The sequence below is a fragment of the Lampetra fluviatilis genome, chromosome 31, assembly GCF_964198595.1.
Source record: "Lampetra fluviatilis chromosome 31, kcLamFluv1.1, whole genome shotgun sequence".
Classification (NCBI taxonomy): Eukaryota; Metazoa; Chordata; class Hyperoartia; order Petromyzontiformes; family Petromyzontidae; genus Lampetra; species Lampetra fluviatilis.
In genome coordinates, this window is record NC_136305.1 from 7,921,064 (window position 1) to 7,942,819 (window position 21,756).

Sequence of the window (21,756 nt, forward strand, 5' to 3'; positions counted from 1 at the left end):
CGTCCACTACACACACACCACCACACACACCACCGCACACACCACCACACACACCACCACACACACCACCGCACGTTCCACCACACACACCACCACACACACCACCACACACTCCACCACACACTCCACCACACACTCCACCACACACTCCACCGCACACTCCACCGCACACTCCACCACACACACCACCACACACACCACCGCACGTTCCACCACACACACCACCACACACTCCACCACACACACCACCGCACACACCACCACACACACCACCACACACACCACCGCACGTTCCACCACACACTCCACCACACACTCCACCACACACTCCACCACACACTCCACCACACACTCCACCACACACTCCACCACACACTCCACCACACACTCCACCACACACTCCACCACACACTCCACCACACACACCACCACACACACCACCGCACACTCCACCGCACACACCACCAAACACACCACCACACACTCCACCACACCACCACACACACCACCACACACACCACCACACACACACCACCACACACACACCACCACACACACTCCACCACACACACCACACACACACCACCGCACCGCCTGCCTTGGGAATACTGACCGCCCCACGCCGTTGGCCAGGGGCTTGACGTAATGTTCCGCTCCGTGAGAGCGGTAGAGCTGGGCTCTCCCACTGTGTGAGTGATTGATCTCTGTACTCCACCCATTATCTGCTCCCGTACCCAACCAATTGGATTGACATAAAAAAATAGTTTGGGGGGGGACGGGGGGGGGGAGAAAAAAAGGCATCACCTCTGCTCTCCGCTGTGGACGGGAGGTGATGGGCAAAGCTTGCTGAAGTCATCGGTACCCGTCGGCCGCGTCACGCTGGGCGTGGCTTGAAGGGGGTTTCCAGCCTTCAGGAGGCTGGATGTTCGGGGCGGCCACTCTCTTTGAAGGGGGCCAAGTGATTTCATGCAACAAGGGAGTCTTTTATTCACCAGGTACTCATTTGCAACTGAGTTGACCTAGATGAGCCCCGGGCAAGGATTTTAATACTCCTCGCCACTGGTTTTAACCGTGACGAGGAATCGCACTTAGGTCACAGGGTTTGTAGTGCAGTGTGATTACTCCTAAACCACCGAGCGTGCGTGCACATACATCCACAGACGCTTCAACATACGTGCAGCGCAACATGCGTGTCCATCATGGCATGCACCCCATTGACTGTGTGTGTTTACATTGGCTCGAACGAAAATGGGCCAGTGGTCGTAACAATTACATAGCGCGTAGCACTCATTCGCGCTGGCCGAGATAACACCTTAACAAACAGAGGACCACAGAACTTGGGCAATGGTTGGTGCGGGCCCACCGCGTAGTGTTGCCGCCTTCCTGCCTGCCCCGGTTTCTCGTCGCCGTCTGCATGAGAGTGATCAATAAGGGGACGGTCGGCTGTCTGCAATGCGTCGGCACTAGGGAAGCGATGGTCACCGATGAAACATTTTTTTACGTATATATAAAATTAAGAAGGCATGGAGCTTCTGTACAGGCATCCGGGTTCAACTGAATACAACCGCACGTGTGAAAGCACGTAATGATTGTCGGGGCTCATGAATCAGTGGCTCGTGTGTAAATTGGAAGCCTTGAGGTTTTTTTTCTCTCTCCCTCTCTTTCTCTTTTTTTCTAATTTTTTTTCTTTCTAAAAGGCCGCACACAAGCGCGGGGAGGAGAAATGGGCGGGTTTTGCGCGCGCAAATTACGGCGCAAGGTCGTTTATTTCTCCGGAGATTTATGGCGCCGCGCAAATGTTCAATATCGTTATTGTCCTGTTAATTCGGCGTCTGGCCTCGTAACAGAATGCCTGGGTCAACCCATCGCGGGAGTCATTATCGGGGAGTATATTTGTTTCTTCCCTTCGCTCGGATTTACAGCAGCGACGTGCGGTGAGGTCAATGGCTGGGGAGGCACTGGCTCGTGTCAGAGCCAGATTCACACACTGAGGGGGGCGTGTCCTCACTGAGGGGGCGTGGCCTCACTGAGGGGGCGTGGTCTCACTGAGGGGGCGTGGCCTCGTTGCGGGGGCGTGTCCTCACTGAGGGGGCGTGGCCTCATTGAGGGGGCGTGGTCTCACTGAGGGGGGCGTGTTAGACACGAACCCCTCAGTGAGGCAGATGTGATAGCTGCCTCACTTTTTCATTGCTGTTTCATGACGAGACCAGCGAGCCTAAATATCTTCATACACATACCTGAAATAAGCTACCTGGAGTATGGAAGGCGAGGACATGAATGAAGGGGTCTACAAACATTACATTGGTGACATACTGAGATAGTAACAGGCACGCGCTTATTGCCCGCGCTCCATCCAGTTGCTGAGGGGTTTCGCAATCAGAGGGGAGGCTGAGCTCGTCGCTGCCTCACCTCTCGTCTCTTCCTGTATTTGCAGCGGAGCTCCGCAAATTTGGCGATTTTGATTATAAAAATGATCGGAATCGTACAGAAATGACATTTATAACACACATCAGTGGAAAAATCTTAATATTTATTTGATCATTTACTTTTCGTAACAGCTATTTTCATAGGTGAGGCTGTGCCTCCCCTGCCTCCCCTGACCGCACGTCCCTGATTTACACCGTCCTCCTCCTCCTCTCGCTCCACTGGAGCCGGGTCCCGCTTGAGTCGACGCGGAACACGACGCCCTCGCGCGCACGACGAAGCCGAATGTGTCAGTCAGGTAAAGAAGAGTGGCAGCTCTAGGAGATGTGCCTGCTCGCGCCAATTCCGGCACGGAAAAAGCCCCTCCGCTTTAGGGCGCACGGACATGTTTGGTAGTCAACCTTGTGCGATATTCTCTGGGTCTTTCGGTAAAGTCACGTAGATAGGTTCAAAGAAAATAACAAAATAACAAAAAACTGCGTTTCTGATGACGATCGTCCTAATGACGATTGCTTGTGTTGTGATCGAAACGTCGTAGTTTTTTGTTGTTATTTTCTTTGAACCTATCTACGTGACTTTACCGAACGACCCAAATAATATGAATTCCTGCAGTCAGGAAAGCTTTAAGTGAAGATTTAACCTTGCGTGACTTGTTTTTCTAAATATATATTAAGGTTGCTTAGCACAGTGGCTAAGGCCAATCATGCCTAGCGGTCATCCACAAACAGCGCCATTGGAGGTTGCATTAAAATGTGTTTCACTGATTTCCTGCTCAGATGAGCATCATTGAGGCAGTGCCAAACCCCCTGCTCACAACCCTGCCTTGGCAGCTGCTCACAGCCCTGCCTCGCAGAGTCAGCAGTAGAATTCCCACACCGCTACTGTTGGTCTATCCATGGGACAACCGCCGTTCACTGTTTAATAGTTAAGAGGCAATACGTATCTTGGTATTTATCAAGGTTGTAGCGAAGCGGGAAGATCGACGGTGGGAGTGAATATGCCTCCGAAACGTCGTGATTTTTAGTAAATTTTTATTTAACTTTTATAAATTTAAATTTAAAATTTGTACCTACGTGACTTTACCTAAAAAAACCAAGAATATGAATCCTTGCAGTCACGAAAGCTTTAAATCTAGAACAGAACGAGGAGGTACGGCGCTACGGCAGGTGACTTGATCCGCACGAATAGCGCATGGAGCGTAACGATGTTGATGAGCGAGGAGTGGGGAGCGGTGGTGTAGCGGTTAGCGCGCTGCGCTGTGAACCTGGCGACCCGGGTTCGATTCCTGCTCACGGCCAACACCAGTGACGATTATCTGAACCGGTCACGGGCCTCCACTAGGTCGACTTGTTGTAGTAGGCGTTGTTTTTGTAGTCGTTGATGTTCTAGTTGTTGTATTCCTTGTTGTTGATGTTGTAACCATTCTTCTTGGATCTTTCGGTAAAGTCATGTAGAAGGGAAGTAATAAAATAATAAAAATAAAACATAATAAAATATTATTTTATTATGTTTTTTAGAAGGGAAGTAATAAAATAATAAAAATAAAACATAATAGAATATTGTTTTATTATGATTTATTTTTATTATTTTAAAATATTATTTTATTATGTTTTATTTTTATTATTTTATTACTTCCCTTCTACGTGACTTTACCGAAAGAGCCAAGAAGATGAATCCCTGCAGTCACGAAAGCTTTAAATCGAACGTTGTAATCATTGTTGTTACAGTCGTTGTTGTCGTTATTGTTGTTGTAGTCGTGGTTGTTGTGGTAGTCGTTGTAGTCCCTACTCATTCACCTCAGGCCTATGTGTCGCAACAGTCAACAGCTCAAAAAGGCTGAGATTGAAGCTCCGGGAAGCCAAATGGACAAAATAAAGCGATGCCCTGGTGGAGCGCAGCGTCCCAACAACCGCACTGCAAGACATCACCGTCGACAAAACATGGAACCGCCTCTGCAGCGCCATGAACAAAAGCCGCCTGCTTGGAAGTTCCCCGCAGCTACCAACCCACCTCCATGCCACGCTTGGACGAAGAGGGTGCCACGCTTGGACGAAGAGGGTGCCACCCGTCGAAAAGAGGGGGACCCTGATCATTGGCGCCTCGTGACGTCTCCACTAGGTGGGGCTGTTGTGAGTGACCTCTGAACATGTGGTGTTCTAATTAAGAGAAAAACCTCGTCATGCTTATTGGCCTCCCCGTGAAAGTGACATCACTGTCTTATGTACCGACGGTAGGCATTTATAAACTATACGAACAACAAAACAACAAAGCACTCAAATGCTGTCCCCATGACCCTCAAGTCCACACCACACAACCTCTTTGACACTGCCAAAAACCGAGACCTGCTACATTTGCACGGTGCAACCTCGCGTCGTGACATCGTCGTTATTACAGCCACGGGCGACTTTGTCACCGCTCCGAATGGGTCTCAAACTGCGTGGCAAAAATGCGAAGCGAATCGCAATAAATGAAAGGGGGACATCTCTCACTCGGACGCCTTCACAGCCTCCCCGAGACCTCCCCGAGGCACAAATCAGACTGTGGTGTTGCAGCGGTTTCTGATGGTATATTCAGTAGGCAATTCACGTTGAAAGAATCATCATATTAAAAAAACACAACAAAACCTCTTTTTAGAAAAGCTATTTTATTCGAAAAACTATTTCTCATCTCCTGCTGCTTGGTCGGGTGGTGCCCCCACGCCCCTAGTGGACGGACCGCGCCTCTAAATGGGAAGAGATCGTAGCCGAACTTGATTTCACACACTCCAGCAGCGCGTGCTGCAGTCTAATACTCAGGCCTAGGAGCTGCTCAAAAGCCCCCTACTCAAAAAACACCCCCCCCCCCCGTCACCCCCAACCAAATCTCCAGCCACCTGCTGCTTGCCATAGCCAAGGCACCCCTGGATAAACCCACCAAAAGAAAGGCCCAGAGAGACCTAAGACAACAACTCCAGAAGCAACGAGGACACAGCAGCCCCAACCCATTCGAGGTCAGAACTCCAGGTGATACGGGGCCTGAAGAATGGCAAGGCAGCAGGATGCGACAACAATCCTGCTGGGTTATTTATTTTTTCCGCCTGAGGACGACCGCTTGTGTTGCGATCGAAACTTCGTGATTTATTTTATTTTATACCTACGTGACTTTACCGAAAGAACCAAAGAGTATGGATTCCTGCCGTCACGTAAGCTTAAAATCAAGATTGAATCCTGTGATAATTCATGAAACACCTGGGGCCCAGAGCTCTCACCTGGCTGTCACGTTTTGACAACATGGTTATGAATTCCAACACCGTCCCAATGAAATGGCGGACAGAGAAAGTCGTCGCCATACCAAAACCAGGACAATAACCCCACACCTTGCAGCCAGCTACCACCCAATCTCTCTCCCATCATTCCCGAACGCCTCACTCTCCATCGCATATCCCCTGCCGCTGAAGAAGTCCTCGTCTTGGAACAGGCTGGTTTCCGCAAGGGCCGCAAGAACACCACTCGCATCGAAAATGGCTTCCAGAGAAACCGGAGCACAGGAGCCGTCTTCCTCGACCGCACAGCTGCCTATGGCACCGTCTGGCGCACTTGCCCCCTCCTCCTTCTCCTCAGGCTGTCGCGGTCACCTCCCCGAATTGGCAACCAATAACCTCGCGACACTACTGAGCAATAGACGTTTCAGAGTTCACCTCGGAGAGGCAAAAGGCACATCATAGAGAAGAGACGGACTATAACGGTCTCCATCAAGGTTCAGTGCTGGCCCACACTCTGTTCAACCTCTACACAAATGACCTCCCAGAAACCACCTCCCGACAATTCATACACGCTGACGACATCTGCCGAGCAACGCAAGCTTCCAACTTCGACACCCTGGATCAGACCCCAAACGAGGATACAGCAAAACTCGAACGCTGCAACACGTGACGACTCAAACAAAACTCTGCAAAGTCTGTGCCCAGTGTATTCCACCTCCACAACGCAAAGGCCAATAAAGAGCTCAACATCCAGATGAACAACTACAAGCTACAGCACCACCCCAGCCCCACAGACCTCGGGGTGACCCTGGATAGGTCACTCACCTTCCGGGAACACCTGAGGACGACAACAGCCAAGGCCAAAACCAGGAACAACCTCATCTACAAACTAGCTGGCTCAGCATGGGGCGCCGCGATCACCACCACCACCCTCCGCACCTCAGCCCTGGCCGCTCCCATTGCCAGCCACAGAATACTGTGCACCTTGTCTGGTCAAGGTCGTCGCACGTACACAGAGTCGACACGCAGCTAAACGCCACCATGCACATCGTCACTAGTACACGACGACGATCCACCCTGTTTCCCTGGCTCCCTGTCCTGGCAAACATCACCGCCCCCCGCCACATATCTGGAGAATCGCAATAACCCAGAAATGTATTTAAAAGGTCCCCAACGCCCACACCTGCCGCTCCACGAGGACCTCTTTAACCCACCAAGGATGACGCCTCCCCCTCAAGAAAGCCGATTTGGAAAGACCCAACCAACCACTCACCCAGCCACCCACCCACTCACTCACCCAGCCACCCACCCACTCACTCACCCAGCCACCAACCCACGCACTGATCCAGCCACTCACTCACCCAGCGACCCAGCCACCCACTCACCCAGCCACCCACTCACTCAGCCACCCAGCCACCCACCCACTCACTCACCCAGCCACCCACTCACCCAGCCACTCACTCACTCACCCAGCCACCCACTCACCCAGCCACCCATTCACCCACTCACTCACTCACTCACCCAGACACCCACTCACCCAGCCACCCACTCACCCAGCCACCCACTCACTAACCCAGCCAGCCACCCACTCACGACTTCAACACAAATCTCACTTGGACACAAGAATGGGAGTCACTGGACCGGGCAAATAACTACCTCATGACTACCCCCACACAACAGCAGCCCCCTGGTTTAAATTTCCCCGGGAAGGAGTGGGTCCACCCCCAACAGGTTCAGGACTGATCACGGGCCACGCCTCACCAACCTCCACCGATGGGGCATGAGAGCAAGCCCCCCTATGTACCTGTGGGGTGGAGAAAACCGTGCACCACATCCTAGAAGTCTGCCCAATCCACAAACTCAGCAGAGGCCGACTCACCCTCAACACAGCGGGAACGGAAGCAGCCGCTTAGTTTAGGGACTTTGCGATCGCTAAATAAAATAAACAATACGTGCTGTAGTTGTAGTCGTCGATGTTGTAGTCGTTGTTGTTGTTGTCGTGTAGAATATGCTTGGGCAGCCACGTCAGACGAGCCGCGGCTGACCGTGCTCTTCACGGTGATGGGATAATTAGGTCAAGGAAGACCGCGGCATGTGGTGCGCCAGCGATAATTCGTTTAATCCATTTCTAATTCTGTTTATTGGAGCCAATCAACAAGTCAAGGACAATGACTGTGCGCCGACACCAGCGGTCCCTGATGGGGCACACGTGCACGCGTGCGGCATTTCACACGCGAACAAAAAGCTTTTGGACGAACCCGGCGACCTTTCTGTTCGATGATTCCTGCACGTGTTCGGCGACGGGAATGCCGAGCGTAGCCCGAGCCTCGCCGAGCTCACCTTGGCCTCGCGTGGGACGAGAACGGCGAGGGCTGTTTGACAGAACCGTTTGCGCTGGAGAGACGAGAGTAGACGAATGTTGCGTAGTGCTCACCCCACAACCTCCGGTCATGTACGCATAGGTGCTCGCTAACAGCACGGGGTGATTGGTGCTCGCTAACAGCACGGGGTAATTGGTGCTGCTAACAGCACGGGGTAATTGGTGCTGCTAACAGCACGTGGTGATTGGTGCTCACTAACAGCACGGGGTGATTGGTGCTCACTAACAGCACGGGGTGATTGGTGCTCGCGAACAGCACGTGGTGATTGGTGCTCACTAACAGCACGGGGTGATTGGTGCTCGCTAACAGCACGGGGTGATTGGTGCTCACTAACAGCACGGGGTGATTGGTGCTCGCGAACAGCACGTGGTGATTGGTGCTCGCTAACAGCACGGGGTGATTGGTGCTCACTAACAGCACGGGGTGATTGGTGCTCACTCACAGCACGGGGTGATTGGTGCTCGCTAACAGCACGGGGTGATTGGTGCTCACTAACAGCACGGGGTGATTGGTGCTCGCGAACAGCACGTGGTGATTGGTGCTCACTAACAGCACGGGGTGATTGGTGCTCACTAACAGCACGGGGTGATTGGTGCTCACTAACAGCACGGGGTGATTGGTGCTCACTAACAGCACGGGGTGATTGGTGCTCACTAACAGCACGGGGTGATTGGTGCTCGCGAACAGCACGTGGTGATTGGTGCTCACTAACAGCACGGGGTGATTGGTGCTCACTCACAGCACGGGGTGATTGGTGCTCACTAACAGCACGGGGTGATTGGTGCTCGCGAACAGCACGGGGTGATTGGTGCTCACTCACAGCACGGGGTGATTGGTGCTCACTAACAGCACGGGGTGATTGGTGCTCACTAACAGCACGGGGTGATTGGTGCTCACTCACAGCACGGGGTGATTGGTGCTCACTAACAGCACGATGTGATTGGTGCTCACTCACAGCACGGGGTGATTGGTGCTCACTAACAGCACGGGGTGATTGGTGCTCACTAACAGCACGGGGTGATTGGTGCTCACTAACAGCACGGGGTGATTGGTGCTCACTAACAGCACGATGTGATTGGTGCTCACTCACAGCACGGGGTGATTGGTGCTCACTAACAGCACGGGGTGATTGGTGCTCGCTAACAGCACGGGGTGATTGGTGCTCACTAACAGCACGGGGTGATTGGTGCTCGCTAACAGCACGGGGTGATTGGTGCTCGCTAACAGCACGGGGTGATTGGTGCTCGCTAACAGCACGGGGTGATTGGTGCTCGCTAACAGCACGGGGTGATTGGTGCTCGCGAACAGCACGGGGTGATTGGTGCTCACTAACAGCACGGGGTGATTGGTGCTCGCTAACAGCACGGGGTGATTGGTGCTCGCTAACAGCACGGGGTGATTGGTGCTCGCTAACAGCACGGGGTGATTGGTGCTCACTAACAGCACGGGGTGATTGGTGCTCATTAACAGCACGGGGTGATTGGTGCTCACTCACAGCACGATGTGATTGGTGCTCACTCACAGCACGGGGTGATTGGTGCTCACTAACAGCACGGGATGATTGGTGCTCACTCACAGCACGGGGTGATTGGTGCTCATTAACAGCACGGGGTGATTGGTGCTCACTAACAGCACGGGGTGATTGGTGCTCACTAACAGCACGGGGTGATTGGTGCTCATTAACAGCACGGGGTGATTGGTGCTCACTCACAGCACGGGGTGATTGGTGCTCACTAACAGCACGATGTGATTGGTGCTCACTAACAGCACGGGGTAATTGGTGCTCGCAAACAGCACTTGGTGCTCACGGTCCCGGAGACGCCACTGCTGCAATAGGTGATGATGTATCCCTACTGCGGTAGGTGATGAAGTATCCCAGGATGCTCTGAATACCTGTACAGTACGACGATGATTTACACCCCCACCCACCCCCCACGTGCTCATGGTTGGATGGATTGTCATGATTTGGTTCAAGAATCAATTTATTGGTTGTGTCGTTAATTTATCGTCTCCATGGGATTGTTTTTGAGAATAATATTTGTCACATTTGTATCATCGCTTTCGCTCCGCTAGCCTAATTGGTGCATTAGCATGCCATGTCTATCCAATCACCGTTCATTTGCATGTCATTTGCATCACATTTGCATACATCATAATTGCTTCTCATGCGGAGCCGAGCGATTGCGCATTCCCCGCTGGTTGCAGAGGTTCTCGATTCGAACCCACTGGCCGCCCTGGTTAATACGGCTACGGTAATGACCGTAATAACGATGCTCCTTTGCTGTCAGTTTCGCAGTGGACGTTTAAGACCCCGTGACATCATTCGCAAGAGCAGACCATTGCGTGCCGGCGTCACGGTCCAAATTTGTCAGATTTCGACAAACGACACCGAAAATCACTCAGCCGGGATTACACGTAGCAGCAATCATCGTTCCCCTTACGGCAGACTAATTCCCATTTTTGCAGGCCAAGTGCTGAGTCATCTTGTTCCGCACAGGGAACGCTGCCACTGGGGGGGGGGGGATGGGGGGGGGGATGGGGGGGGGGGGTGTGCCCTTTCCAATGTTTTGAGATAAGCCGTGAGATGCAAAGCGCTCTGAGAACGGCCTCCGCGTATTAGGGCAGAGCGCTGCATGAAAAACACACCATTCTCACCGCCGTCATTAGCATCATCATCGTGACAATTTACTCGTTCAAGTCGACGCAGGCAACGCCCACAAACTTCCCCCTTGCACAGCCCCCCTCCGTCCCCCCAAATCGCCCACCATTCGTTCTGAGCCGCGTGGACGCGTGGTGGGCGGTCGTGGGTAGGGCTGCCGGGGGGCCACGGGGGGCCGCACGCGAGGAGCCCCCCCCCCCCCCAAACGGCCAATTTGTGGCCTCTCTAACCGCCTCGCTCGCATCGCTGGCACCACGGCTCACCCACCCGGACGCCCGCTCGCCCACGCTCACTCGCTGGCTCGCTCGCTCGCTCGCCCTCAGAGGAAACGCGCGGCGTACAGAGAGAAAAATCAACCCCGGAGCGAGTGCTACATACGAAAAATAATAATAGTAGACCGATAGCAGAAATGCAGTGACGATAAGAGCATTGTTAGATTGTCTCGAGTCTTTTGTCTTCACGTATCTCTGACGGCCAAGCTACTGGCGAACAGTGATGAAGCTCAAATCGTCACAAAGTATTTTACCGCAACGCGCACGCGCACACGCACACGTATTTTAGATTTGGAGTTTCTGAGAGGCTTCATTGTGACGGGTTTCAAAACGGGAAACATTCCCCATACGACAGCCGAGGGTATAATGCGGAGCTCGAATGCGTCTGTGGTGTTTTATTCTATGCCATGCATAACATAATGTCCATTATACAATATTCGTTTTATTTTCACGCCCAGCAAATTCGGATTGGGGTTTTTCTTTTTTACTCTTCCTGCTGCCCGCCAAATGGCGGAACGCAGTCTGGCTGGGAGGGTTTTGTTCCGATTAAAAGTCATCATCAAGGGAAAATTATTGTGTCCTTGCGTCCGTCGTGCAGGGAGGGGCTGGATGGGGAAGGAGGGGCTGGGTGGGGAGGGGCTAGGTGGGGAGGGGCTGGGTGGGGGGTGGGAGGGGTGGGGCTGGGTGGGGAGGGGCTGGTCACCCCGTGGTGTCCATATAAAACTCAACGTTTAACCTACTCACGCCGGCTTGTGTCCGCCCTCACAGTCGGGCATATTTGCGGAATACACCACGCCGCCGTTGACCCTGGCCATTGAACGAGCAACCCAACGTTCCTACCAGCTCCTTCCGCAGGAGGAATGTGTTTGTGAGGAAAATCACCTTTAATGCAATCACGTTAGATGACGTCATTCGGAGGACAAACAGGCAACAGCGGAGTAACCATTATTCGTGGAGTACTCTGATCCCTATTTGCTTCAATGTTGTACGCATTGCTATGTTAGTGGCGACCCAGGTCACTCGTGAAAATTAGACTCGCGGTATCTCGATCGCATTTGTTCTCAGCAGGCTAAGATAAATGAAACTTGAAACTACAATTATTAAGCGGCAAGCAGCCTGTCATGTTAAGCTCCGAATTCAGGGTTCCAATTATAAAACACGCTATTCGTTCGTAATGATTACACTGGTCAACACACTTTTTCTGGCATAAGGTATTCCAACGGTTTTAAATGTAATTTTGGGGTGCTGATTCCAAATCTGGCATCAGTTTTTGTCTATCACATCAGGTTTTTGAGATATCAAATATTGCATTTTCAATAAAAACTGCAGAAGAAAAATATGAAATAAATGTGGATATCTACATTCAATGATATTATAAACACACTATCCTAAAAATACAGCACCATATTTTAACACTAAAGCAGTCACTGACTCGCAACAACTTGCAATCATAAGTGACAGAGTTAATTTCGGGTAAAATCAATGAAAATGGGGTATGCCGATAGCATAAAATGAGATGTGATAGAGCAAATCTGAGATCAGATTTGGAATCAGCACCCTGAAATTAGTCTAAAACAGCTGCAAAAGTCCAGGCCAGAAAACAATGTTTTTTTTTTGTTGACCAGTGTTACCCTCGCCTCTTTACCTCGTTGGCAACAGATGATTGGATGTGGCGATGGGGGATGGCACCTCGCCTTAGAGGACAGCGGTGCGAAATGTATCGACTTAACACGCCGTGCGTTGAGATTCATGGGGAGGACACGCGGAGGACTTTGAAACGACGTTGGCGTTCTCCGTGACGGTCATTAGACCACGCTTCCCCGGGGACAAACGGGACACTCTCGAAGGCGTTGCTCGCGATCTTTGTTGCTTGTGTCCGTTGCAAAGTGGCAACGATAGCAACTGCGCCCGATTGAAGTCCAGAGCAATTCGATGTGATCTTACATCGCTTGCCAATGCCGCCATGGCAAGAGATGCTTTGCAGAGGTTTGGATTCAAGCTAAAATAAGTATATATATATAAACATAGCATGAAATACCTCAAAACGACTTCTATATTGATTTCACGTGAATACAACTAAACCTTTGTTTTTTTAAATGATTCTATATCAATGCTAATTGTGTGGTCATTCTTCCAGACAGCTGCAGCAAGAATTGACGGTACTTCGGCATTACGAGTGAGAATTGACGTTAAGTAACGTGTGCTTTGTCGACGAGGCCACACACAGGGCTCCCAATTTAAAAAGCCACCACGGCGGCTAAAACAGGAATCATTTTAATTAATCCACAAACAGTGGATATGATTTGCAGCAGGAGGCACGTTTACAACTTTGAATCGGCCGTTCTAGAAGTCACATCTGAGCTCTTAACCGCTAATGTCTAGAGCTTAGAGTGGGCGGCTTGAGGTAAAATCCCTGTTGGTTGCCTCAGCAGCCATATCACACCACATTTGTTTTGTTTTAAGTTTTGCTGGCTGGCTGGCAGGCAAGTGCGAGGCGGTGACGTCACGACGCAAATCCGCGCGATGACGTCACCCGCATCTCGCGTCGCTGAGCAGGGTTCGTGCGTGCTGACGTCATCACGCCCCCCCCCCCCCCCACTTACCCAACCCATAATTGTGGTTGTGAATCCAAGAACTAAGCAGGCAGTGTTAGTCATGGTGCTATAAATGTAGGTGTGCAATCTTCCTAAAGGACCCTGTTACTCGTTCTCTGCACTGTTGACCTGTGTTGTGTGGTGGTTGTTGTTGTTGTTGTGTGGTGGTTGTTGTTGTTGTTGTGCTCACGCAGCACCACGGATCTGCCGCGTAAAAAATGCCGGGCAACTGGCTCAACGGAGACCACCATTCGCGAAACAAAAACAAAAATAACGCAACACATTCGTCAATAACACTGTGTGACGATTCTTACCAGAACACAAATACAAAAGAAGCCAGAGGCATGGATGGAGGAGAATTCTTTACTTTCCATCAAGCGGCCCGGATGACATTTTTAAAATATTTGCTGTTACTATTGAGTAACGGACGATGAAAAATGCATTAATAGCCTCAACTCGTTTATATTTAAAGTTAAATCAACTTTAAATGTTTTTTTTTTACTTTTAATGAAGATTTATTTTTAATGTGTTAGGGAATGCGTTCTGGTTGTGTTATGTGTACTTGTGCACCGCTGTAAACGCAGCAGCATCGCCATGCTATTACTCATAACGATATTAAGATTTACAGTCGCATATTCGTTAACCCACATTGAGTAGCGTGGCACATCTGGGTCAAAACCCCCCGTGGCTAACACAAGAACTGAGGAGGCCTTCCAACATCATTCTGCCAAAGCGGCTGTAAAATTATGTAAATAATACTACCATTATTGCGTGTAATATTTCATATTGTTGTCTTGCTTTGTTGGTACTGTTAGATTGTTGTTCCTTTTTAAAGTAGTCCTTTAAAATCTCACTTCAATCCTCTTCAAAGACGTCTGGCCCATGTGGAAGAGTAGGCCAAATACCACCTACAGAGGGTCTCTCTAGAGCTGCCGCGGGCGGATGCCCTTTTGCCAGGAGTGGCGTGAACAAGAGATTGCAGGACCGCAATTTTGCCTTTATCTCCTTTTGTGCTTCTTGTGTTTAGTTTGTTGTCCGATTAGCACGTTTGACTACGTACGGTGCGAAAGAAGTTCAACATAGGTACATACATACATACACACATGACATGCGTCTCACATTGTCAGTCGAAGCAGGTCCAGCACATTTGGTACAAACTCCCCGTAAATATTTCCATGGTGTCTTGGACGGGAATTGAACCGTCATCTTCATGAATAAATGGGCTCGGTGCCAAGTGCACTAACCAATCTCTTGGCGTGCCAATTGTGTCTACACTAGATATATAATAAAACGTATTTCTGTGTTTTTTTATATTTAAGATGAACCATCAAATATTGTAATCATAATAAATAATAAATCTTCGTCGAATTTAACATTTAATAGAAGACTTTTCAGTCTGGCCCCCGAGGGGAGAGGTAATGATTCGAGTTATTTTCATCCAGTGATGAAACGCTTTTGTTAAAAATGTGAAATGGTTGAAGATATATAGTATTTTTTTTAAAAATCACAGAAGAATTGAAAAATGCAATCTCCAAAGTTGTTAATTTTTTTAAACTAAAGGTGGTAGAAACTGATTTCCAAGATCCTTTCTTTCGGTTGAACCAGTTTTTTTTTCTTTGAGCCCTGTAAATGAGTATACTTTCGCTTCATACAAATTGCATTTTCACACTTGCAGTTGTGTGAATGTACGTGCGTATGTACGTGTGTGTGCATGCTAGCGCGCTGCACTACGAACGCGGCGACCCGAGTTCGATTCCCGCTCACTGCCTGGGCCACCCCTAGGTCGACTCAGCCTCAAGTGAGAACCTGGAGCGTTGTGTAAAGATTACCACTGGGAAGACAAAGGCGGTCGGGCGTGATGCTGGCCACCCACCCCCATGTGTGCCGTGCCGGCCTTCATAGGTGCTCGCTAACAGCACTTGCCCCAACAGTTTGTGAAGGGTGTATGGGAGATCTTTGTCTTTGTGTGTGCGCGGTGGCCTAGCGATGATCACACTGCACTGCGATTCCAGCAAACGTCGTGAGCGGCAAGCGGAGTCCTTTGCCTCCGCTGCGTTGACTCGGCCTCAAATGAGCTCCACCCGGCGCTTCGTGTTGAACATTAACGTTGGTGGAAGCGAGGGGGGCCGCGTGTAGCGTTGACCAATGCCACCACCATCCCCAACAGGTGCTCGCTAACAGCGCTTGGCCTCAACTGTCAAAGGCTATCCGGTGGAATATTTTGTTGAAGGTGTGAATTGTGGCCATTCTCATCGAATGAATGTACAGCTTTGTGGGATGCTATTAACATGAATGACCCAAAACAATGAAAGCATTATTATTATTATCTATCAATAAACATCTACCTCTTCGTCATTAATGTCCAAGGGTCCACCCCACCTTCACTACGCTTCTGAGCCCTCACCAATCCATTCACACAGTAATGCCCGGGTCAGTCCCGTGATTTCCCCCTCAGCTACCCCTAACCACTCCATTAACAGCATCTGGGTCTCAACTGTGACCTCCTGCCAGTGGGCCGTCACCACTCGCCGTTTGCTTGGATTGGGTCTGGTGGGACCGGGCCATGCTGGGCTCAAAGCAGACTTGATTTTTTTTACGGATTAAATTATGGTTGCTGAGCACAGGCCCGAAAGCCCAAAGAGGCCCACGTGACCAGCCACGCAAACAGCACGATCGAAGGTGTAATGTATAGATACGAGCTCCGACAGTTGTTATTATTATTGAGAAAGGTTATTATAACAAGTTAAGGAAAATAAACGATGGGAGGGATTCTAAAGTCAAGATATTGCACGGAGAGAAGTAGAAATTGAAGTGTTTTGAATTTGCTTCTGAGATGATCACATCAGCTGACGTGATCTACCCCACCCTGATCACATCAGCTGACGTGTACTACCCCACCCTGATCACATCAGCTGACGTGTACTACCCCACCCTGATCACATCAGCTGACGTGTACTACCCCACCCTGATCACATCAGCTGACGTGATCTTCACCACCCTGATCACATCAGCTGACGTGATCTTCACCACCCTGATCACATCAGCTGACGTGATCTACCCCACCCTGATCACATCAGCTGACGTGTACTACCCCACCCTGATCACATCAGCTGACGTGATCTACCCCACCCTGATCACATCAGCTGACGTGATCTTCACCACCCTGATCACATCAGCTGACGTGATCTACCCCACCCTGATCACATCAGCTGACGTGATCTACCCCACCCTGATCACATCAGCTGACGTGTACTACCCCACCCTGATCACATCAGCTGACGTGTACTACCCCACCCTGATCACATCAGCTGACGTGATCTACACCGCCCCGATCACATCAGCTGACGTGATCTACCCCACCCTGATCACATCAGCTGACGTGATCTACCCCACCCTGATCACATCAGCTGACGTGATCTACACCACCCCGATCACATCAGCTGACGTGATCTACCCCACCCTGATCACATCAGCTGACGTGATCTTCACCACTCTGATCACATCAGCTGACGTGTACTACCCAACCCTGATCACATCAGCTGACGTGTACTACCCCACCCTGATCACATCAGCTGACGTGATCTACCCCACCCTGATCACATCAGCTGACGTGATCTACACCACCCCGATCACATCAGCTGACGTGATCTACCCCACCCTGATCACATCAGCTGACGTGATCTACCCCACCCTGATCACATCAGCTGACGTGATCTACCCCACCCTGATCACATCAGCTGACGTGATCTACACCACCCTGATCACATCAGCTGACGTGATCTACTCCACCCTGATCACATCAGCTGACGTGATCTACACCACCCTGATCACATCAGCTGGCGTGATCTACACCACCCCGATCACATCAGCTGATGTGATCTACTCCACCCTGATCACATCAGCTGACGTGATCTACACCATCCTGATCACATCAGCTGACGTGATCTTCACCACCCCGATCACATCAGCTGACGTGATCTACACCACCCTGATCACATCAGCTGACGTGATCTTCACCACCCCGATCACATCAGCTGACGTGATCTACCCCACCCTGATCACATCAGCTGACGTGATCTTCACCACCCCGATCACATCAGCTGACGTGATCTTCACCACCCCGATCACATCAGCTGACGTGATCTTCACCACCCCGATCACATCAGCTGACGTGATCTTCACCACCCCGATCACATCAGCTGACGTGATCTACACCACCCTGATCACATCAGCTGACGTGATCTACCCCACCCTGATCACATCAGCTGACGTGATCTACCCCACCCTGATCACATCAGCTGACGTGATCTACACCACCCTGATCACATCAGCTGACGTGATCTACACCACCCTGATCACATCAGCTGACGTGATCAGCTGATGCTAATAATTTAATCATCGGAGAGTATGCTCATTATGTTCTCTCACTATTTGATTCGAGGCTGTATTTTACTTTGTGTCCCTGTACATGCAAGAAAGAAAAAATTGCCGCGTTGCCTGTCCACGATACAGGTCTCTAAGTGTGCTCGCTAACAGCACGGGCCCTATCGGGCTCAGAGGGCAAGCCTGCCACGATATTATCTCACATCTTATCTGATATAGATTCATATCGTGCATTTACTCCAAGGCGCTGTATATCTATATCTAAAATTGTACGTAAGATGACAGTGGTTGAGATAAAGATTGGGGTTATTAAAAGTGGAGGTGTCTTTATGGTGATAGTGAGGAGAACAGACGGGAGAGGTTGGTTTAGGGGTTGTGGTAGTGATAGGGGTTGGGGTAGTGATAGGGGTTGGGGTAGTGATAGGGGTTGGGGTAGTGATAGGGGTTGGGGTAGTGATAGGGGTTGGTGTAGTGATAGGGGCTGGGGTAGTGATAGGGGCTGGGGTAGTGATAGGGGTTGGGGTAGTGATAGGGGTTGGGGTAGTAATAGGGGCTGGGGTAGTGATAGGGGTTTGGGTAGTGATAGGGGTTGGGGTAGTGATAGGGGTTGGGGTAGTGATAGGGGTTGGGGTAGTGATAGGGGTTGGGGTAGTAATAGGGGTTGGGGTAGTGATAGGGGTTGGGGTAGTGATAGGGGTTGGGGTAGTGATAGGGGCTGGGGTAGTGATAGGGGTTGGGGTAGTGATATAGGCTGGGGTAGTGATAGGGACTGGGGTAGTGATAGGGGCTGGGGTAGTGATAGGGGTTGGGGTAGTGATAGGGGTTGGGGTAGTGATAGGGGCTGGGGTAGTGATAGGGGTTGGGGTAGTGATAGGGGTTGGGGTAGTGATAGGGGTTGGGGTAGTGATAGGGGTTGGGGTAGTGATAGGGGCTGGGGTAGTGATAGGGGTTGGGGTAGTGATAGGGGTTGGGGTAGTGATAGGGGTTGGGGTAGTGATAGGGGTTGGGGTAGTGATATGGGCTGGGGTAGTGATAGGGGTTGGGGTAGTGATAGGGGTTGGGGTAGTGATATGGGCTGGGGTAGTGATAGGGGTTGGGGTAGTGATAGGGGTTGGGGTAGTGATAGGGGTTGGGGTAGTGATAGGGGTTGGGGTAGTGATAGGGGTTGGGGTAGTGATAGGGGTTGGGGTAGTGATAGGGGTTGGGGTAGTGATATGGGCTGGGGGAGTGATAGGGGTTGGGATTGTGATAGGGGTTGGGGTAGTGATTGGGGCTGGGGTAGTGATATGGGCTGGGGTAGTGATAGGGGTTGGGGTAGTGATAGGGGCTGAGGTAGTGATGGGGGTTGGGGTAGTGATAGGGGTTGGGATAGTGATAGGGGTGGAGGCAGTTGCAGTAGCAGGATTGGCTCGAGGGTTGTTTTAAAGCGAGGAGCGGAAGCTGCAGGTTCGAGTGAAGATGATTGGTCTGTGAGCTGCAGTGCGAGTTGGTCCCAGTGAAGGGAGAAGCAGCGAGAGAGTGAGACTGGGCACAGCAGTGAGAGGGAGCCACAGAGGGGGACGTTAGAGACTGGGAGCGTAGAGGACAGGATGGGACAGAGTGGTAGGAGAAGAGATAAACCAGATAAGGTGGGGCAAGACCATGGGGCGATTTGTAGATAAGAGTGAGAAATGTAAGCAGGCAGCGATCGCAGGGAGCGAGCCAGTGGAGTTGGGAAAGTCGAGCAGAAGTGTGGGAATTGTGGTGTCAATTTAAAAACGATCCGGGCTGAGAAATGTTGTGCATCTCCGTGACATCGTCGCTCTCCTTTATCCTTTCTCACTGCGCTCTTTTAATTGCGGTCCTTTGAGGACACCCTGTGGCCCGCTTACCTCCACAGACCTCCACAGTGCGTCCAGTCGAGGGTGATTCCCGGGGTCACGGGCTTTGTGGTCATGGATGAGCGGGGCCCACACTCACACACATCTACGATTGTAACCTTCGAGCAAATCGCTCCGAACGATGCGCCCGATCTCGTCAGATCTCGGCAGCTAAGCGGGCTGGAGCCTGCTAAGTACAGGACGAGGATGTGGTGAGCACGAGGACTTTACAGGCATTGTATGTAAGGCATTGTATGTAAGGCATGGCTTGACATGTTACAGGTGGTGGGGGCGGGTGGGGAGGGGGCATACAACGATCTCAGGGGGGAGGCACGGCACAGTCAATGTTAAAGAAACGTTATTCGAATGTTACAGCGCAGTACGCCGGCTACTTTGCGCCCACCCACCTCCGCGTTGCGTAACGCGGCCCTCTGTTGCAGACGCGTGACGCGCAGTGACGTGATCTACACCACCCTGATCACATCAGCTGGCGTGATCTGCCCCAACCTGATCACATCAGCTGGCGTGACTTTACCTTCTTGATTTGGCCGTTTCAAGAAGGCGCTGTTCGCGTGACCGCGTCTCAAGACGCTGGTGGAGAAACGGCCACGCGCGTGCGCGCGTGCGTTGAACTTCTTTCGCACCGTACGTAGCCAACCGTGCTCATCGGAGGTGCGAGGGGAGGACAAAGACCTATACACAAAAATCAATTGTAAAGAAATGAGTTTTCAATCCAGGTCAAGGCTATGTTTGTATTGTCTTGTGAAGTAGACGTCTTTGTATGTTGTTATGTGTGCTTGTGTGCTGTTTCGAGTGTTTCATTGTGTTTTCTGTGTGTTGTACTTGTGTGGTTTGTGCATGTGTTCTTGAGTGTGTTGTGTGTGTTAGTCTGTGTGCGCACAATGTGTGCATGCGTCTTTTCTCAGAACGCGAAAACTCGAAATGTTCGAGTGATTGTTTTGATGATTAAGAATGACATCTATTGTGTCGTAATGAGGCCAATTATGTATGCCAATGATTTAGTATGTGTCTTTATTAGGCCTATTATGCAAAGTAGGCGTTACTGCATAAACTTGAACTGTATCATGGTGATGCATTGCATACTCTGTGTGTATATGCACGGTATAAACTTATCATTTGTAAAGAATATATACGTATGTGCAAGGCGTATTGGACGTGTCTGCAAGTTCATTTTAGCATGCTGTGTAAGTATATTTTGCCCTGTCCTGGGCCTCCCCTAGGTTGACTCAGACTTAAATACGAACTAGCCTCAGATGTTCGATCATCAAATACTGCTGAGACAAAGGCGGTCGGGCGTGGTGCTCACCGCAACCATCGCCTCGTGCGCCGTGCCAGCCTTAATAGGCGCTCGCTAACAGCACTTGGCACCAATCGCCAAACAAATGACCTCTTGTTGTAACAGCTCTCTCGCTGGTTCAGCAGTTCCACTGCTGGATTATTATTTTTCCGCCTGATGACGACCGCTTGTGTTGCGATCGAAACGTCGTGATATATTATTTTTGGTTTTATTTTATTTTGTCTACCTACGTGACTTTACCGAAAGAACCAAAGAGTATGGATTCCTGCAGTCACGAAAGCTTCAAATCAAGATTATAGAGGGCGTGTTTGTTAATTTTCTGTGTATGTATGGGAGCGTGTTCGTGTATTTTAGTTTGTGTATCAATACCTCATCTGATCGTTGCCAATGTTTCGTGTCATGTAACCTTGCAGGAAACTTTAAAAACAAAACCATGAAAAATAACTGTTGTAAACCAACTGGGAATTTATGGAGAAGAAAGTAAAATCATAAAATTCTAAGTTATTGATGTTTGTGGCGTATTGTCACGTAGAACGCGCCTGTGAACCTCTGCAATATTTTCACGCTGGGTCCCAACAGGGCCTTTTCACAAGCTCACTTGATATTCACAAGCACTCCACCGCCT

General features: G+C 50.5%; 1 protein-coding gene across 1 annotated transcript in view; it reads left to right on the forward strand.

The window, feature by feature from the left end:
• Positions 1-21,756, forward strand: part of LOC144943501 (inactive dipeptidyl peptidase 10-like) — a 518,643-nt gene that overhangs the window by 376,956 nt on the left and 119,931 nt on the right. The gene's annotated exons all lie outside the window — the stretch shown is intronic.